The 12,670-nt window shown below is 40.7% G+C and overlaps 1 protein-coding gene across 8 annotated transcripts in view; it reads right to left on the bottom strand.

The window, feature by feature from the left end:
• LOC105836884 (latrophilin Cirl) overlaps positions 1-12,670 on the bottom strand; it is a 425,666-nt gene that overhangs the window by 166,786 nt on the left and 246,210 nt on the right. The window lies entirely within an intron of this gene.

Genomic DNA, 12,670 nt, shown 5'->3' with positions numbered 1-12,670 from the left:
CCTTATCCTAAAATGATGTCAGAGGAAAGAAAATGGACCATGATAACTCACCTGAAACAAAAATATATCCAAATACGTTAAACACGGAACATCATGGTTTTTAAAAATAAATAAAATAGAATTAGATCATTCTTATTTCACAGCAGGAAAAGTTCAACGTATAGAAATATCAATATTCTATTTTAAAAAATTCGATATGTTCACGTTTACTTAATTAATTATGTAGAAAATAAATTTGTAGGAAACCATGTGAATTTGTAATTTGTTGAAAAGTTTCGTCGTGGAAATAAATTTATACTATTGTCTGATTGAAACCTTATCGTTCAGATTTTATTTCTCAATGTTGCTGAAGTATTTCGCCGTACCTGTCGACAGGCTCTTCGATCTAACGAGGAGCCGCGCGACAGGCCCGTAATCGAGGTGGTCGAATAATTCCAGACCCGTAAGCCGGGCACGAGAACGGTCCTTTGCCTATCGGGGGTCGATAGCGTTTCACAGCGGGTGGCGGCGTAATTTATTGCGCGGCTCGCCCTTAAATCTTAATGGGATTCGATTAAAGGCGACGTTTTCCCGGAGAGAAACGTGTAGAGAAACCGCCGGCGACGTCCACGATGCGTTTCTCTCCTTCCCCGCCCGACTTCCGACGATCGTATTTTCAACGACGAGTTCCGTCGCGGGAGACCGACCTTCCTTTTTCACGACGACGTTTCTGGCCGATGCATTACGCGCATTTGAATTTTGTTTCCCCGACGTCGTCGTACCGCATTCGCTCGTAGTTCCGCCCGCGATGTTTTCCGACGTAACGAGCCGCGCGGAGCTCCTTTTTGCGCCTTTCGTCGTGTGTCGTTTGGAAAATGGAAGCCGCGCATTCGCGTTCTTGTAGGTATCTCGACGTCTCGTGATTTCCGCTTGCATTTGGTACGGCTTGCGGTGGTAGTGAATTACGATCGCAACGTAAGTGGGTTTCAGAAATTCAAGGAGTTATTTTTAAAATATAACTTGGCACAAAAAAGTCCCTCTTTCTATCTCTCTTAATATCGCAAAACGAAACCGAAGATTTAATTTATGGCGAATTATTAAATAAACAACCGAATCTAGATTATTCTTCGATAATTCTCTCGTTCTAACACAATTCGGTTATTATGCTTCATTGGTTTTTGCAGCCACAGCGAGAATGTCAATTTAATCGACGAAAGATCGTCTCGAGAATTTCGTGAAATCGAACAGTAAGCGGGACGAGCAACCCGAAACCGGCGGCAGCATGGAAACGCGCGATTACATCCCTCGCTGTCTGAGCTTAATCCCGAGAGAGATCATTGGTATCTTAAGAAAAACGCCAATACAATACTAGCAAATGCCAAATGCCGGTCACGCGTGAACCCACCCGCAAATTAGTGCGCCTCTCGATTTGCGCTTACTCGTGTTTCGCGTTTCGCTGATTCCGCGCGAAAATGTTTGCCGAAACCGTCGGGTGAGACGTTGAGATTTCCGCTAATTCGGCAGATTCCGCGGCACCGTTAAAGCGTCGAGACACATCCCCTAAGGCAGCGTTGATTTCCGACGTACTTGAACCGACTCTGGAGTACATCCGTTTCTCTATTGCAATTGCAAATGTTACGTTGCAACGTTGATATAATTGCTCTTTAATTGACGCGGTTCGGTTTTACACATCATCTTTTTATAAATTTCCATTACATCACACTATACAAAGCTGTAAAATATCTAAAATTTCATAAGATAGTTTAAATACCCCATTCAGGATCGGAACTAACTAGACAGGTTCGCTATTGTCGCTATTGTCCGGGTGTCGAGAGAACGTATCAATTAACGTATCAATTGAGACCAGTTATAAGCGTACCAACTGACGTCGGATTTCAGGGGAAATTAAAAAGTTCGCGAAGAGGAAGCGCAGCGAGAAGAAAGCGTATGGTATGCCGTTGATAAATACGCAACCACCCGTGAGCGTGCAAGATGAGGAGCACCAAGGACCAAGGTAGAGGATCGCGAGCATTCTTTTAAGAGGCAAGCCATTGATTCGCTCGCTCATTGTTCGCCTCGAGAACACACGCGTGATTGGACGCGTGTATGCCCGCTCGTCGCCTATACGTCTTCAAGGAATGGAAAAATGAAGCGGACTGCGCAAGGGGAGAGACGATGTCGAAGATCGCTAATTAACGATGACTATGTCCCGTTGCATTATTGTCTTGCCAGCGGCCCACCTGCGTGTGCATGCACACTCGTGTGCCGAAGCACCTGAGTGCATACGAATGCGAGATGTTAAATGACATTAAGCGAGAGTGACAGCAAAGAATGGAAATATGAGAGTAATTATAGTAATGAATTCAGAAACAGGTTTATTTTTACCGTATTATATTTTATCTTGCATTTTAATACGATTTTTACGGCTCAGCAGGTTTTAAACATTTTCTAGAACGGAATTGATGTTATAATAATAAAATAATTAACTCTCAAACAACGTAATTATTATCACAAATTAATCTTGAATTGTTCAATTACATTGCTGTTTGCTAAAATGTCAAAACTTTTTTGTAGCATGCTTGAGCGTCCTATATAATTATTTTTAAGCATTTCCAGCAATGAATTATTTTCAGATCAGTATCTACATTTAGCTATATTTTTTAATATCTTAGCAAAGCTATTTTTTTCTATCTATAGAATCGTAAAAAAGGTTCTAAAGTTTGCGTTTTAAATAGAGAAAACCTGTAAACGCAAAATGTTATTAGAACGAAATGCGATGTTCAATACGACTGGACACCGCAAGCGGATTAAGCCTGTCCGATCACGCATTGACGTAATTCGGTTTAGACCATTGTCCGAGAAAGAGAGAGAGAGAGAGAGAGAGACGATAGAGGAAACGACCTTCACGGAATTCCACGCGCGTCGCGGATAACTGCGGCGATTCGTCAAGCGCTGTGTTGCCTGACTCTTTGCGCACCGCTGTTGGGAAACCGACGGAAACGGATGGCTTCCACTTCGGGCGGACAGGCGGACAACCGTCGAGAGAGCCTGAGGAGCTGATTCGTTGATTGGCCGTGCTATCGTACGGATAAACCGACGGTAGCAACAACAGCTTCCTACGTCGCTAGTTGCAGCCGTCGCCCCTCGACCCCGTACCGAGAATCCCACTCCTCTGCCGCTTCTCTTGACGGCGATATACTACATACAGTTTGTATACCCCTTCCGCGAGGGTGACTTCCAAATAAGACACGTACAAGACGCTCCAATTTCGACTGACACCTGCGCTTCGCGCCCGCCCGTCAAGCGTTTTCAGACCTTCCTCCTTCCAGTATCCCGTGCGGATGAACGGACTACTGCATTCACGGATGCATCCCGATACACATGCGTCATGTAATGATGTGTCCTGCATTTACCCGATTTTTAACTAAGAATATCAATTCGGATTTTTTTTATATACGAATAATTTCTTATTATAGGAAACATGTACAACACATACATTGCCAAATATTCGTGTAACGTTTAGATTTAAGTATCAATATATTTGTTACTAAAAATATATAAAGGTTTAATAAGCTAATTTATCGTTAATTACAAAAATAATTTATTACACTACAAATTAACCTTATACCTCTATTTCGTTTGTTTTGTTGAACATCCCCCTCCCTTTTATTAAAAAATTTATTACTGTCGTGCGCACAATCAGAAATATTAATAATAAATCTCAAATGGTAATTACCATCGAGTAAAAATCGACTAAAAATTTACTTAAAAATTTATGACCGGAAGACACCCGGTAGGTCTGAGGCATTCTGTATAACCGTGACGCGGTCTAGCTTAATCGCGCTAGGATTTAACGATCCTGGCCGGCGCGGAGACCTTTAATTCCGATGATCGTGCCGACACGTCTCTATCTCTTTCGCTGGGTGAAAGGTGTGCGTTCGATGAATATACCTGGTCTCGCAGGACAGAGACTCCGGCAGGAAGATAATTCGTTACGCCAAGATGATCGTTATATTCGCTCATGTGATTGCGATATAATTTCTTTTCAATTTGTTATAAACTCAAGAAAAAAGTTATAGGCAGAATTAATTCTGCAAATGTAAAAAAGCGGCCAAAAAATGTTGAACTATAGTATATATATTCGTTAGTCATTGAAATCGCTTTTATTTTTCATTTTTGTAGATCTATTTTTAAAGTTTATTTGTCTTTTTTTAAATCCAAATCTAGTATTTGATTAAAACACATTGTCAATATTATTATGTAAAATAATTAACAAGACTTTTTTAATTTGTCACATTATGGAATAAACTTTAATCCTAATTTTGTCATTCCAATATAAAATTTATTTCTATTTTCAAACGAATAAAAAAGGGTTATACTAACGTGAAAATTTAACGATGTCCAGATCTAAAAATAATTTTGATGCACTGTCACAATAATTATAAAGAATATTCAACCGATGATAAACAATGTTATAAAAAGTTTTAATATTCTGACAGTCAATTTTCAAAAGCGTGTTAATTATTTTAGTCCAAAAAGAATTATTTTTAGATTTCTATCAAACTCAGATATTTTAGAAAAATCGTTCTTTCCGTGTAGAATTAGATAAACACGTTGTTAAACAAATTAAATTGGATTAAATAAGAAAAAATCCACTTTGCAAAATAATAATACAATTATATTAAAATCTAGCAAGTTAATATAATAGGGAAACTAACTTCTGTCTCCTATTCGTCAGAGAATTAATCAGTACGGGAACATCGTCCGAATCTGATCGTCGTTGTCGTTCATAATTCACGTACGCGTAGTATCGGCTGCCTTAAATCACGTTAAACAGAAGGCAACTAACGGAGGATGTACCCATCGTCAGGGCTTTAATCCTTGATAGAGCGTTATCGATGGAAGGATATAGCCCGAGTGACTTCCAACCGATCGATCGTGCGTGGTCACTATACCATGCCGGAAGCCGAAAGATTTACGAACCATCGATTTATCGATGCATGTGAGAACACCGGTCGGTCCTCCGCGAAACACGCTCGCGCGACACACAGATCAGCGCTCGATCGTACGTAACGCATTGATAACGACAGCTAATGGAGCGAGCCGAGGCAATTCGCTCTCGTGTGTTCTCGATGAACAGAATTTGTAAGCAGATATAATGCTCTAGGTATCATTTTCAGTTAGAAGACACAATTTTAATATATACCTATCTGCAGCACTAAGACTGTAAAACGGCACAAACGGGAAAAGAGGAATTTGTGAAATCTCTATATAACTTCGAAACTCAATATGACAAAGAAAAAAAAATAAAACGTCAAATAGTGCAGTGTTTGAAGCACCGAAATTATTTAAATACTAATTATTAATTAGTTGAAATACAATATATTAAACGTTTCGGCTCTTTCTTTGAACTCTTCTTCAATATTTATTCGGTTGTGGTACAAAAAAACAATACAATTTTTCGATATAATGAATATTATAGATTTCAAAGCACGATACAATTTTAAATCGTTAATTTAAATTAAATGTACGGTTGAAAATGCGCAAAGTAAAAAATTTGTACAAGACCAAAATATCCAAATAAAATTTTTAGGCAATAAAATGTGCACATCACGAAGGATACGTAGATTTCTATTACAAAAATCTTTTCAACATAAAATTGTTATACTTGGCAGATAGAATAACATTTATCAAACGAAATTCTTGCTAATGTAATTGTCACGGCGGTTAAATTTTTACGATAAATTATTGGCGGAATCTTCTCATACGATATGCAGCGTACAACGTCAAAGCAACAGCTCGCACGTAACGCATTGATAACGAGAACTAATGTAGCGAGACGTCCCGGCTCCCGCTACCGTTTCGAATCGTCGAGGGCCGTACGAGGAATCGAATTATTCTCGTTGGCGCAATGAAACGTGTCCGCGCGGGGCCATATTTTATGCAGGTCCGCGACCAGGATAATACGCCGGGTGCAGCGTGACGTTCCGCAGCGCAGAGTCATTGTACTCTCCTCCCCCAATAACTCCGCGTTCCCCTCCTGTCTTTCGCATAACCGCTACCTTCGTCTAACCTTCGCTTCCAAGGACCTCGACGGGGCGATCCCGTTTGCGCGGTCAAGTACGTCGAATGTTGCAACGACCGGCGAGGCGCCGGTATGCATCGATTCTTAACGGTGCAGGTGCACCGCGGTATCGGGGTGCATTCTTTTGCGATCGCGGCGATGCGCGTCCGAGATTTCTCAAATCGCCGGCGGTCACGGATTATCCCCGCGCTTCTTGGCGATCGTACTATCTGCGATGATCGCTCTATCCTTGCGGTAAATCGCATTGCCGGCGCTCTCGAGCACATGCAGCGTCCTGTTGTTTTTTTTTTTTTTTTGTATTCTGCAACGCTGAACTGCGTTAAGTCAAAATGAAATTCGTTACGATAAATGGCAGTTGTCGCGTTATGCCACTTTTACGTTTGAAAACCGCTCAAAGATTACTACGACGGAATTGTGAAATGAGGGACAACGAGGCTTTCGGCGGAAGGACTCCCCCACCGTGGAGAAGAGATCCCTTTTGTTTCGCGGTCCCGCCGCTTCCACTGTGAAGGGATGTCGTTACCGGCACACGTTCCTGCGGCTTGCACGATAATAAGCTCCTCGTGCCGGTAATAGAAAACGCAGCACGATCCTTCCTATGTTTGCCGGATATTACGACTCCGCTCTGTTGTGCGCGACGAGTAAACGCGTCTCTGCCCGACCCGATGGCTACGCCGAACGTTTCGTCGACGTTTCTGTCTTTGATCGATAGGCTGATAGAGAGAGTTTGATAGAGAGAGAGAGAGAAAGGGAGAGAGAGAGAGGGAGCAATGGCCGTTCAAACGCAGGCACTTCCGGGCGCGGATCAAAGGAAACGCGCTCGCCGGAGTGGTTTCCTTTTAATTCACCCTCGACGTTGATGTTCGTAATTATTTGTGAAGATTACAGTCGATCGCTTGTACTATCGGGTTCGAGCGATCGATCAAAACATCACAAATATAACAGGTACTTGTAAACGCGTGTCTATCGACGTTTACGCTACGCGCTTTACGCTCTTGCAACAGTTTCTAGTTAATTACGCAAGCCTGAACTAATGTTCTATTTGAGCCTGTCGCTCAATCTATTCAAAGTTGCAAAACGTAGGATTTACCTGCAATAAAAACTCTAACAATAGGTAACGAAACAGAGCCATTTATTTTTTTACAAATGCGTCTCTCTCAAAAGAATATATCGCGCCGAGAAAAAATGACATTTCCTCATTTTCCATCCTGTTCCCCCCCTTTTTTTTCGTCTTTTCGAGAGTCTCTTATTACGGCACTTTTCGTGGTCCTATTGCGACCATTAGTCTCGCACCGTCTGTGCGTTCGGGGCGCGTACATGCACACGTGAAAGGGGTGGTTCAGCAGGCAGGATTAAAGAGACAGGTGGCCTAGATGTATTTATACGAGCACGCGCTCGTTCATGGAGCGTGTCGCGTGTGCGAGTCTACGGAATTCGCGCGAGTGCCAAGCCGCGTCTAGCTCATTCATTCATTCCGTCGAGCACCGACCTACCTATGAATAGACGCTATTTAAAGGACGAGTGCAATGGCTCAAGAGAATCGGTCGGACCGTTCAGCTGATATTTTTAGTCTGACATTTTTATAGTGGCTTTTAACTCAGACATAACTCAGACAAGTTATAAATGAATTAACAATACAGCGCGCTACTTTAACGAATCCTAAGTAATAATCAAAAATATATTGTATTTTTCAATAAAGTATATCATAAAAATACTTTCCATTATAAGTTCACGTTGACAGAGAGATTGACTCCAAAATACTAGCTAAAAGTTATTAAAATTTAAAAACTGCAGACTTCTCAAGGATTTATTCTTTTTACCGACTTAACAATAAAAAAATTTTAATTCAAATTTTAGCTCTGAAACCAACTACAAGAAAGCAACAAAAATATGGCTTATAATGGTTCATGCAACTAAAATAATTTTATCTTGTTGTAGAAAGTTTTAGATAAATAATTTTTAAATAAATAAATGGGTCCAAACAAACTTGTGCACGAATATTCACTAAAACTTTTATTAGTAACAGTAAAAAAAATTGATTAAATTCATAATGCTCCTTCATGAAATTTGCAAATCAGTACTACAAAACGCGACCTAACATACATAAGAATCAAGAGTAAACAAAAAATTAAATAACTTTTAAAGTATAACAAAAAAATATGTTTAATTTTACAGAGATATTCAAATGTAATAATAAACAATCTATAAAATTTTAACATTTTTGGTTATCTTAATTATTTATCCTTCGATTATTTCTTTGAAATGTGACACATACGTATGCACGAATTTAATAATGAAAATATAAAATCATAATTGCTGTCCATATATGAAAAGACATAACTGCATTAAAATTTAGTAGAAATTTCTTCAAAACTTAAAAATAACAAGTTTAATAAAAAATAAGTTTGGAATATTCGATATTTATTTCATAAATAATGACTTCCATAAGTAATGAATGTTTCGTCGCTGTACCTAACCTATTCTCGGTATGGCACTGCCTTTTCTTTTTTGTAGCGAAAGCGCGTCCGAGACTGTGTGACGCGGTCTATGATTATCATATATCCAAGCAGTTTTCCTTTTGCATTTCTCAGTTTCTCATTACGTCCTTTTGAGCTGCGTTAATTTTATTTTAGTCGACGAACGACATAAGAAATTCCAAAGTAAGCAAAAGATGGACACAAAAATTTGCACGAGATCTTCATCTTCTTATAACATCCGCTGTTTACATATTAATAATGAAATAGCTGTGACAGGATAACTTCAAAAAGTTATGTAAAATTTACAGGACTTTTTGTATGTTTTTTCGTAAAACATTTCTTCAAATATATCCAAAGTAGATTTAAATTACAATACGCAAGATTTCTCGTCAAGTTCAAGATTTATTAGACCTCAACAATTTGTGGGGGAAAAGTTATGTAAATATTGTTTACTGTTTTAGACGAGGGAAGCTGTATTGGCGCAGTTAACTTGCTTTTTCCGGATATCTCGCTGGTAAACCCGTTGCTAAGTCTACATCTCTCATTCGACATGGATTTCGTTGAACTTCGCCCCGACGTAAACAGTGAATTGTCGATTTCCACGCGCGCTGCACGTCTGGTGTGCGCGCGCGAGTCGTCGGTAGATTTGCGCGAGAAGGTATAATTTACCGGGTGAAAGGAGAACGCGAGGAGGGAAGCGCCCGCTTGCTCGCACCGAGCGCGATGTATTATCTCGTTCCCGGCACAATGGGCTTTGTTTGCAAAAGTTTTGAAACGCGGAATCAAGCCGAACGACCACCTACTTCCCGAGCCAGTTGCAGCGGTAGTTCAAAAGGGCCCGAGAAATGTCGCGGGGAAGGCGGATGGGGAGAAGAGGGAGGGCACGAAATTCGCGCGAAGGTGTATCCTCGGATGCGGCGGTACATCGTTCAAAAGCGGAAGGGCAAAAGGAAACGCGCGAAAACGCGGAGCGGAGAAACGGCGGGGAGCAACGGAGCCCTTTTACATAATGCGGCGATGTTTCGCGCGGAGTTATACACAACGACGCGGGAAATAAATGCGCGATGAAGCGCAGAGAATGAGAAAAGGTGGCGTGGCTGATGTAATGTACGAATTTTGGCGAGCAACTAGATGGTGGACATCGTCAGAAGTGATTAGTGAAGTTACAAGTTGCAGCAATGAAGAAAGAGCTACGGCTACAAGTAATTTATTTACTAAACAGCTTAATTAAAAAAGGCTAAATATGTGAGTGAATTTTTTAACTATAAATATCTTAACATTAAATAATAATGATGAAGAAAATAAGATTCTGTAAGTTTTACTCAAGTTCCACATTTCTGATATCTAAGTTCCCAATGGATAAGCGAATCTGCAGTAGATCTGTAACATATAAAGACCCTCCCAACACCCCTCATAAGGAACCTGTATTATAAAATTTCTATCTCGCGAAAATTCGTTTCGCAAAAGTGCATCAGCTCGTACCATAAAGATCTCGTATTATCGGGTGTGTAGTGCGTTGATCATAAAAATTCCTCACCATATAGAAGGTCCGTAGCACGAAAGTCTGCTATTACAGAAATTTCGCGTAAGATCCTTCGGATTGGAACCGAAAGCCTTTCGCACTGGGAGGACAAGTCGAAAGTCGAAAACTCGCAAACACGCGATTTAACAATGCCACGGCGCCGACGTCCCTCGATAACGGTAATGGCGCGCGTTCGTTGCCTCGTAAGGAACGGACTTTATCGGGGAAACGGGACGGGAGAGAGTTACCGGTAACGTTCGCAACGTTCGGGAGATACCGATCCACGAAGCGCGGATCATGTAAGCGATCTTTTACTTCTTCGATTCGCCAGGCTTCGCGCTGGAAACTCCGTACTATACTTCGGCGAGCTTACAGCGACGTTCCCTCAGGATAACAACTGACTGCTTGAAGGGAATAGGCGATGAGGAAGACTATTTCCCGTCTTGACTTCCCAAATGCTTTGGTACAGTTATCTGACCTAGTTTTATAACAAGTACATTTATCTAAAAGGTGTACAGAATTGCATCGAAATTCTAATATCGGTAAAAGGATATTTGCATTAATGCACAGAATACTGTGCAGTTGGTTGCATTAACTGTGTTCGGGCCACTCACGTACATAAAAATATTTCATGAATCAATGATGCCTTTCGTTCTTTGCAAGCAACTTTAAACCGCTAAACTATAATCCGTCATACAAATAAGATGTATTAGTTATAAGAAACCAAAACAAAAAGGTTTTCTTCATAACAAGACATCTGATTTTTCAATAATTAATTACTATTATAAAATATAATATTCGTAAATAAGAGTATTTTTTATTCTTTAATAATACAAAAAATAATATATCATAGAACTTTTCAACGATTATATTTTTTTCTTGAAAATAGATATCGGTTATTATATACACGATTAAAAATAATTTTCCTGAAGCATCCAAAATTTAACTAAATTCAGATCTATAAATAATTTTCCAGAACTCTCAAAATAATCATATAGAATGTTTAAAACCAAGTGCCAAAATATCTCAACTTTTTATAGCATTTATCTTACATATTTATTTTAATAGTTTAAAGTTATTTTTACATCTGCATCTGCAGCCAAACTTTTAGATACTTTACGAAAATCGTTCTTTTCGTGTATCATGTAAATAATCCACGTTAATAATAGTTTTATTAAAAGTAACATTATCGAGTTACCGTGAACGTTGTTCGCAATTGGCTCCAATTCGCTAATATTCGACGGCAACATTCGTTAGTGAACAAGTAAAGATCTCGATATCCTGATTAAATGTATCTTCGCGGACCTGCGTTATCCGCTAGCGCGTTTAATTAGCACGTCGACAACGAGTTTACCGTGCGACTCCAGCCTGGAGCCGATGTAGACGGGACTCGCACGGAAAACGGAAGGAAATCCGATGGTCGACGTTGGTGGTGTGACGGTAGAGTGGCGCGAAATGTATGGGCGTAGCCCGCCGTAATATCGTGCGCGAGCTGCACCGGAGTCGACTCTCTCTCCCCGGCTATTTGTCATCGGCGTGTATATCATGGACGGCCCTTTCTATCTGCGCGATCTCCCCCTTTCCCCCTTCCCCCCCGTCCCGTCCATTTCACCCTTCTCTGTTCTCCGTCAATTCCCCTCCTCCGCGTCCCCGCGGTCTCCGCGAAGATTTGCATTACAAATATGCACCAACCGGAATACATGTACGTCAATATGACATCTCTCTCTCTCTCTCTCTCTCTCTCTCTCTCTCTCTCTCTCTTTTTCTCTCTCTCAGTCTCTCCGTGTCTCTCCCTGTCACTCCTTGTCACTCCCTGTCTCTCCCTGTCTCTCCCTGTCTCTCCCCGTCTCTCCCCGTCTCTCCGGTCTCTCCCGGTCTCTCCCCGTCTCTCCCGGTCTCTCCCCGTCTCTCCCGGTCTTTACCCGTCTCTCCCGGTCTTTCCCCGTCTCTTCCGGTCTCTCCCCGTCTCTCCCGGTCTTTACCCGTCTCTCCCGGTCTCTCCCGGTCTCTACCTGTCTCTCCCGGTCTCTCCCGGTCTCTCCCGATCTCTCCCCATATAAAACAGAGACTACACTATGTATGTATATTTATGTTTAAGATTTTACATAACTTGGCGCCAAATTACTTAAGGGATAGACTAGAAGTAATTAGTAATGAAAATGGAAGAAAAACAAAACAGGAAGGGACTATCGCAATAAAATTCGTTAGAACTAAAAGTGCGCAAAAAAGCGTGTGTTACAAGGGCGTAAAATTATACAATACCTTGCCAGCAGAAATTAGAAGTTGTGAAAGAATTGATGTATTTAAACGGATGTTAAAGAAGCATGTATGTAAATCTATGTAAAACATAATAGCTGAGAAAGCTAAATAAACTTCAATCAATCAATCAATCAATCTCTCTCTCTTTCTGCACTATCTTTTCCCGCGCCACGGCCCTTCGTTTCTCTCCTCGTTACGATAATAATGCCAATGTCCTGAGAAGTACAGTAATGTAAATAGACTTTTCGCTCTTACGTGAGCTTAGTAGCTGTAACTCGATGAAGTCTCTTGGCATCAGTTTTGTAATTCGGAATATCTTGAGAATGTTAAACGTGAAAACGATGCATT

Source organism: Monomorium pharaonis, chromosome 4, assembly GCF_013373865.1.
Source record: "Monomorium pharaonis isolate MP-MQ-018 chromosome 4, ASM1337386v2, whole genome shotgun sequence".
Taxonomy (NCBI): domain Eukaryota; kingdom Metazoa; phylum Arthropoda; class Insecta; order Hymenoptera; family Formicidae; genus Monomorium; species Monomorium pharaonis.
This window is presented reverse-complemented; position numbering and strand designations above follow the sequence as displayed.